The following is a 9,464-nucleotide window of genomic DNA, read 5'->3' as shown; positions in this document are numbered from 1 at the left end:
TTACTTGTAAACATTTTTCTCGAACGTTTATCAGATTCAGTTTGTACATTCGATTTCTCTCCATTTCGACACGAGCAATCAGATGTCCCAGCTTGTCCTTCAAATGCAATATCCGTTCTTTCATAAGTATCGAATAACCTTTTTCTGTAAGTTGTCCCAAACTCAAGATGTTGGTTTTAAGATTTGGTACATAATAAACATCTTGAATTGATCCAATCAACCCATCCTTCTGCAAGTAGCGGATCGTTCCCTTGCCTTCGACCTTCACTTTCGATGCATCTCCGAAAGACACATTGCCATCTTCAATCTTTCTCATTTCTTTAAACAGGTGTTTGTGACCACACATATGGTTACTTGCTCCTGAGTCAAGATACCAAACGTTGTCATTTGTGTTGATCTCATTTTGAGCCATCAAGAGAAAACCTTCATTTGCTTCAGCTTCCAAAGTTAGATTGGTTGTTTCTTCTACCTTCTTTTCGATTCAACAATCTTTTGCAAGATGTCCCACTTTATCACAATTATAGCATTTGAATGAGTTGCAATCCTTCGCATAATGACCATACTTGCCACACTTGTAGCATTCAAAGTTGGAATGGTTCGACCTACCACCTCTTTGACCACGTCCTCTGCCACGCCAATTTTGCTGACTCGACTGTCCTCTCTCGAAGTTGCTGCCTCTACCACTTCGACCACTGTCACGTCCTCCACGACCACGTCCTCTTCCTCGAAAGTTTTGAGAAAAAAGTACCTTTTCGTCTTTGATTTGCTCCTTGGTTTGATTTGCATCCTCTACTCCTTCTTCCTTCTTTTTCATCTTACGTTGTTCGTGTGCTTCGAGGGAACCAGCGAGCTCTTCGACTGCGAGCGTCGAAAGGTCCTTCGACTCTTCTATTGCACACACAATATTCTCAAACTTATCTGTTAAAGATATCAAAATCTTTTCGACAACTCGTGCATCAGTTACTGTTTCGCCATTTCTGGTGAGTTGGTTCACCACCTTTTGTACACGCGTGATGTAGTCAGATACATTTTCTGACTCCTTCATTTGCATCCTCTCCAATTCACCACGAAGTGTTTGGAGTCGAACTTGCTTTACTCGATCTGCTCCTTTGAACACTTTCTCTAGCGTGTCCCACGCCTCTTTCGACGTAGTCGAACCGACAATCTTTTCGAAGCCTGATTCATCAACAACCCTAAACAGCATGTATAGTGCCGTTTTATCCTTCGATCGCGTCTCTTTCAACGCCTTGTTTTGAGCTGCCGTATATCCCTCAACATCTGTTGGTTCTTCAAACCCATCTTTGGTTACCTCCCACGCGTCTAGAGATCCGAGAAGAGCTTTCATTTGGATACTCCAGTTTTCATAATTTAACTTCGTTAGCCGTGGCAACGGCATTTGATTCATCATGTTTGCCATTAGCTCTGATGCCAATTTGTGATAAGAGAAGACAAATCAATTGCAACGTCTGTATTTTTATTGAGTACAATTTTGGTCTTTATACATACTCAGAAACCTTAGCTATTCTAGGAATTATGGTAATTAGTAAATACTATTAATTTGCCCACTGTCTATTGACCTTCCAAATCTCTCCATTAACTTATTAATAAAACCCATTAACTCTAACATTAAAGTTTATTCAACAAAGCTTGCATCGAGGAAATTCAGGGTACTCATAGGAACATTATTTGGGGAGATACATCGGATAAAAATAAAGTTCATTAAATTAATTGAGAAATAGAAACCAAACTGAAAGTGTTAGAAGTGCTTAGCTTAAGGAGGCTCGATGTTATGAATAAAGTGTGTGTAATGAAGCTTGGTTGGAAACTTCTTATTAGGTCAAAAGAGATGCGGTGTAAGGTTTTAAGCAATAAATATAAATGCACTAATAATTTCCTTGAAGTATAGCAGTATAGAGGCACTGGTTCGAGCTTATGGAAAGATATTGTTAAGATACTGCCTCAGTTACTCAATACTGGATGTTGGAGTATAAGAGATGGCAAAGATATTGATGCTTAGAATGATATATGGATGGACAACGGGAGATGCATTAGTCAGTGTAACTTGAAAATTCTTGAAGATTTAGATGAAGCTAAACTGAGGGATCTGGTTAATGATAATGGGGTCTGGAACTAGTAGAAGCTTAAGAGCTGGATGGTCCGTGAATTAACGCAAAAGGTTAACATGTGTCTTCCTCCAAATGAAGATTATGGAAAATATGAGTATACAATGTTTGGAACTTGCGATGGTGTATTTTCGATTCGTGACATGTACATGGCTCTACCTAAGTTTGATGAGCAGAACATGGATGGTGTATGGGATGTTATTTGGAAACTCAATGTCAATGAGAGAATCAATTGCTTTTTATGGATATTAGAACAAGATAGATTGCTTACCAACTTCAGCAAGAGTAAGAAAGGATTGGGTTATGCTATGTGTAGTATGTGTGATCATGCATGTGAAACCACCATGCATGTTGTGAGAGAGTTCCCTAGAGCCATGCAAGTTGGAAAATTTTGGTGCCTTCAAGTATATTGCATGCCTTTTTCCATGTTGGTCTATTGGAGTTAATGGATATACCTAAACCTCAACTTTCAAAGTAGTGTGTCAAAACAAAGAAGAACATGATGATACTTACCAAATACCATACAACCTGGCCAACTATGTTGTTAATTTGGTTAAATAGTATGATACAACTAGTCAACTATGGCTAAAGTTAGTACAGTTATGTAAAAGTCTAGAGCATTTTTCATCAGGCCCGGTCTAAGGGGCATGCAAACTAGGCATTTGTCTAGGGCCTCATAATTTAATTTATTATTCCCTATTATACTTGATTGCATCCTGCTAAAAAAAATTAATAACATTCAATTTTAATAATATCATTACTAATTTGTTCATTTTCAATAAAGTGAGAATAATTACACTTTCTTATTAGCATACAGGGTCCCACTGATATGTTAAAATGATTAAAATAACTCTGATCACATTTTTCTAACTAGTATTATTATATTGTTGATTGATTAACATAAACTCTCACCTTCAACTCTTCATATAAATGTGCTCCCACTTTTCTTTTGGATAGTTGTATCCACTTTTCAAAAGAGAGTTGTGTCCATTTTTCCTCTGGTAAAATCATTTTCCAATAAAAAGTTGTTTAGTCAATCATATCAAGCTCTTGGAGCTTACTTTAGACCATAAATAGACTTTTTCAATTTAAAAACAAGATCAGGATTTTGAGAACTTTTAAAACTAGGAGGTTGATGCACATAAACTTCTTCAGAAATATAACCATTCAAGAATGCACTCTTAACATCCATCTGATAAAGTATGATGTTATGATTTACTGCAAAAGAAATTAAAAGACGAATAGACTCTAACCTGACAACTAGAGAAAAGGTTTCTGTATAGTTTATACATTCTTGCTGACTATAACCTTGTGTTACAAGTCGATCTTTGTTTCTAACGACTTCGCCTTTCTCATTCAACTTGTTCTGAAAACCCATCTAGTTCCAATGACATGAAAGCCTTTTGGTTTCTGAACAAGATCCCAAACATCATTTCTGGTGAATTGATTCAGTTCATCTTGCATGGCCAGAATCCATTCATTATCCATAAGAGTCTCTTCAGAGGGTATGAATGAAGATCTAGTTCTGACTAGAGCATTCTTGTCTCCCAGAATCAGTTCTTTGAAAGGAGAAGTTCTTGATCTACTCTTCTTCCGATGAGTTGGATCAACGATTGCTTCTGATTTAGCCATTTCTTTATATTCTTTGGCTTTGCCTTCTGAGTCTTTTTCTCCAGAGACAATATCTTTGGATTTTGAAGGGTTGATCTTCAGATCTGCAAGTTTCTCAACTAACTTTGACATTTCAGGGTCAAGATTATCATTGAATCTAACATTAATTGATTCCTCAATAATTCATGTTTTTATATTAAAGATTATGTAGCCTTTAGAGCGTTCAGAATATCCTAACAATAAACACTTATGTGCCTTAGAGTCAAACTTGCCAAGATTCTCTTTAGTGTTTAACATAAAGCATTCATGTTGCACCTTTAAAAAATAATAACACGACTTAGCAAAGCGGAATCCCACACTCGTACGATGGACTGAACAGAGTTGCCATCGATAAAACCCAAGAAAGAACGACAATGATTATGGTCGTCGCAACCAAATCAGGGTTCGGGAGTCGATTATGCAAGGGGAAGATATTAGCACCCCTCACGTCCGTTGTACTCAACGGGAACCGTTAGGTTAGTTTTGCGCGTTAGTGTTAGCTTAGAAATGTTAGGCGTCTCGAATTTGTTAAGAGGGAAAGAAGAATATGATCAAAAGAAAGGAGGATATGTTTTTTTTGGATTTTTTGCAACGAAGGAGACTAAACCTAAGTTTTTTTATTAATGAGCCTAACAAGATTTCGCAATCCTGCTCCTACGTATCTCTATAGAGAACTCAAGACACACGTAGTTATGGGTAGAAAATATTTGTTTGTTGGTTGATTTTAGGGAAAGTTGTCTTGTATTAATCGACAAGAAACATTGTTTTACCCAAAATAGATGAGGAGCGGACGTATACATCACATCAAATGGATTTACAAGACAACATTCGAAAAAAACGTCCCTTATCTCAATTCAACAATTATGGATGAAGCATTATTTTGCATCATCTTAAGACAAGATGTCTTTCATTTATGAAAAGGTTTTTCTGATCAATCTCACGGCGGCAAAAAAAGAGTTTGATTTGTTGAATGTATTTTTGGGCTTGAAGGATGGGTATTTATGACTTGCAAGCTCTTACAACTTGGGTCTAATACTCAGGACTACGTCTGAACCTTTCACCCAGGTAATCTTTTTCTTTCAATTTTATTTAGAAAAGAAGTTTGAATATTTACAAATGTTTTAGAGGGAAGACGAACACTTATGGTTTGCAAGATCTTACAACTTGGGCATAATATTCGAGATTACAACTGGACCTTTCACCCAGATAATCTTTTTCTTCCAATTTTAATTAAGAAAATGTATTGAAATTAAATTAAAAAGATCAATGTACGGAAGTTTGAAATTATTGAAAATTAAATGGATATTGCTTAAAAGCTCAATGTAAGAATGCCCCAAAAGTAAGCCGAGTGAAATAAAGAAAGAAATAATATAAAAAAACAAGTTATTTACAACAACTTAATAATTAAATTGAAAAGAGTAAAATCAACAAGTATTAAAAAAATAGGACTAGATAAAAAGGTACAAAATGGTAAAATAAGTCGTGAGAAGTTATAAAAAACATTTCAATAAAGTAGCAAGTATAAAAATAAAAATAAATTAAATTAACAAATGTTGTCACCAGAGATTAAACCCATGGCCTAATGGGAAGCAACAAATGCCTTAACAACCCGACCATGGGTGACTAGTTGGAAGGTAAACGCATTCATTAATACAAGTACAAAAACCATTCAAAAAAATTTAAAATAAAAAACAGTTGGGCCCAAATGGGCGGACGATTGGGCTTGGAGAGGGTCGGATCCTTCCCAATCTGACTCGACTTTAAATCAAAAGCCAAAGAAACCTAAACTCGCGGTCGTTTCCCTCTTCTTCTTGCAGAAATGCGGCCGCCCCCTCTTTCTCACACTTCCTCTCTGAAACTCGCTCTTCTTCTTCCAAATCCAGTTACGATAAAAGAAAATAGATAGCAAGCATGGCATTGGCTATTTAAAATCCACCCTCAGTCAAACATCAACACACATTATGATGAAACCTTCACAAACCAATTCTTCGGGCAAGATAAACATGTTATCGACAATAATGATCAAGTAATGAATATTGAATGGAAACGATACATGTTTAAACATTAATCAAGAACAATATACTTATTTGATGGAACAGGAAGAAGAAAAGAAAATGAATGTGAGGAAAGATGAAGCGTAACGGAATGAAGTGAAATAGAGTATGAAAAAACCTCTGAAGTTAAGATTCTCGATCCACTCTTTTACGCGTATCTTTGGCCCTCCTTATCTTCTAACTTTTATGTTGTTTGGATATGGCAGTATGATTGTGAAAAAACTCTCTGTGTGCTTTTGATTCAAATATATGCTCTCAATCTTCTGGTGCTACTAGTTTTGTGCTATGGTGCGATTTAGGTTCCTTAGTTGTTAAAACCTTCTGATATGTGCTTCTTATAATCCGAATATGGTGGCTGTTGTTTTTTCGAAAACATCCCCCTCTCCTCATTCTTCTGCTTGCTGCCTTTTATACTGAGTGCACTAGGTTTTTTTATGGTGAGACCAAACCATAAATGTCTTAAATTTGATTCCCCTTTTTGAATTTTCAGACTTGTTGACATTTTAGTGAAAAGCATAAAATTGTCTTGCTAAACTATTATGCCCTGTTCTGCTGTTTTTTTTTACCTTTGCCTTATTTGTCTTTTGAATATATCAGTAAAACTTGTTGCCATAAAGCTTATGTAATAGCAACATCTTATTTTTTTCTCCCTTTTTTTAAAAAATTTGAAAGCTTAGCAATTCGTCTTGGTTCAATAGGCCTATCTTGCAAAATTTGCATTGAGAACGCATGCCAAAATGGTGAATCAATATGCTTGATAACGAAGGAGTCAAAAGGAAAATTTAGAGGATCTTAAAAAATGAAGAAATTTAAAGATGATTTGGACTTATGAAGCAAAAATCATGGAAGATATAGGACATGAGTTTTTTTAGGGGTGTCTTAGCATTGAAAGAACTTGTATCAAAATGTGACCCAATGAACCTTGAAGACCAATTTGAAGTTTGGTAACACTAGATCTTAGTTGGGAACAAAATTGGTCATGAAGTTGTAAATGTGTAATGACATGGACTTTGTACATTGTGATCCCTTATTATTATTCCAATTGTAATACTAAACTTGAATTGATAAATCTCTTTGTACCATAATGATATATTGTGAAGCTTTTCAAATATTTTGAAAACAATTGAATGCATATTTGTTACTTTGAGTTCAAATAGGTCCTTGGGTTGTGATATTGTAAAAAAAATGTGTGCCATTTGAAAACAATTTGATCCGTGAATTTAAACATTAAGAGTGCGAGATCAAATGAAAATCAAAGCCAAAAAATGATTTGTGCCATTGAAATCAACTTAAATCATCTGAGTGAGATGGTAATACAAAGAAAAATTAAAATGAAAGTAAAATGTCAATTTGCAAAGTTTTTCTGATTTTGTTTTTTAAAAAAAGACAACAATATGATTTAAAACCAAGAAAAATAATACACTCATTATTTAAATCTATATTCCAAACCAAAGTCAAACATTATTCAAAAAATAAGACTTATTTGTTAAACTGGAATTGTGATGACAATGATCATAGATGGTAGATTCAAACGGTATGAGATTCAAAATTATCCTAAATTTAATGAAAGGGTGTATATATATATATATATATATATATATATATATATATATATATATATATATATATATATATATATATATATATATATATATATATATATATATATATATATATATATATATATTGATCTTAATAAAGTAGCACAAGCAAAGTTAATTAATCCTCGATTAATGAATTCTGACTGATGCATGGAAATGGGATCTTAATTTGATGAAATGATCATGAGACACAGTGCAGATGAAACACCTAATGAAATATAAATTTAGGAAAATGAATGGATGCAAACTAATGAATACAGATGACTGGAATACATATGAATGACTTTAGGCAGGGCAAAATTTAGGATATGACAATTCACATCCAAAAGGATGAAAGTAAGAAATGTTGGGCTTTCTGTTCTTCCACAATTCATAAGGAGTCTTACCCAGAATAGGTCGGATAGAAATCCTATTCTGAATATAACATGATATGTTGACTGCTTCTTCCCAGAAATGCTTAGCCATATTAGTTTCTTGGATCATGGTGCGGCCCATTTTTTGCAACGCCTTATTCTTCCTTTCTAAAACTCCATTTTGCTGTGAAGTTCTAGGATATGAGAAATCATGGGAAATACCATTTGAATAAAAAATATTTTCAAAATTTTTATTTTTAAATTTACCACATGATCACTTTTGACTTTGACTATTTTGCAATTCATTTTTTGTTTGCACTAGTGAGTAGAAGGTAAAAAACACAGAGTGTGACTCATCCTTGTGTTTCAAGAACTTTACCCATGTCCAACGACTATAGTCATCAACAATGACTAATCGATACTTCTTTCCATTGATAGAAGCAGTTTTCACTGGTCCAAACAAATCAATGTGCAGAAGTTCTAACGGTCTAGAGGTAGAAACAACAGTTTTAGCTTTGAAAGATGTTTTAGAAAACTTGCCTTTCTGACATGCTTCACAAAGAGCATCTGAAGCGAACTTCAGTTTGGGTAGACCTATGATTAATTCAAGATTATTTAGCTGAGAAATCCTTCTCATGCTAACATGAACCAAACGTGTATGTCAGACCCATTGCTCTTCATTAACAGACATTAGACATTTTACATTTTGATCTTCAAGATCACAAAGTCTAATTTTATAAATGTTATTTTTCCTCTTTTCGTTAAATAGGATTATGCCATCTTTCTGACTAACAGCCTTACAAGACTTTTGATTAAAGATGATATCATAACCATTTTCACTAAGTTGTCTAATGGACAATAGATTATGCATTAGACCATCAACTAAAATAACATTAGTAATAGAAGGAAGTTTATCGTTACCAATGGTTCCAGAGCCAATGATTTTCCCCTTATGGTTTCCTCTGAAACCAACGAAGCCTCCAGGATTTAGTTCCAAATCTTGGAACATATACCTTCTTCCCATCATATGCCGCGAGCATCCACTGTCCAGGTACCATGACTGGTGTCTCAGCCGAGCTATTAAGGATGTCTGCAACATAAATTATTTTATCCTTATGTACCCACTTTTTGGATCCTCTTTTGTTAGTTTTCCCAGATTTTCTCATAACTTTGGGTTTTTTGGCAGAAGGATAATCTTGAGGGATTTGTGCATGATACTTACGTTTCAGAATGGAGTTCATATCCTTAGTATGCTTCTGTGTCTGTGTAGAAATATCATATTCAGTATCAGTAGGCACGAAATGCCCATATAGAGGTTTTGGTTTAACCTTCTGACTTTCATCAGGTTTTGTAATTTCTGTACAACCCAAACCTTTCTTTCCATTTCTGCTAACTCCATAGATTAAGAAAGCCATTTTTGCTTATATTTATGCTTTTAGCCAGAAAGTACTGAAATGCTCTGTCATATCTGATGACGCAATCAGTACCATAAGCTTCTGAAGTTATTTCCTCCTCTAGTTTTGAAATTTTGCTTTTCAAAGCAAAGTTATTACTTTCTAAAGAAAATACTTTTTCGTTTAGAGAGGAAATATCATTCTCAAGCTCTTTCCTAGTTTCAGAAGAAATTACTTGGACTTGTTTAAGGTCCTTGTATTTGCTTTGAAGACTTTGGTACTTTTCCAG

The sequence above is a fragment of the Lathyrus oleraceus genome, chromosome 5 (assembly GCF_024323335.1).
Source record: "Lathyrus oleraceus cultivar Zhongwan6 chromosome 5, CAAS_Psat_ZW6_1.0, whole genome shotgun sequence".
NCBI lineage: Eukaryota > Viridiplantae > Streptophyta > Magnoliopsida > Fabales > Fabaceae > Lathyrus > Lathyrus oleraceus.
This window is presented reverse-complemented; position numbering follows the sequence as displayed.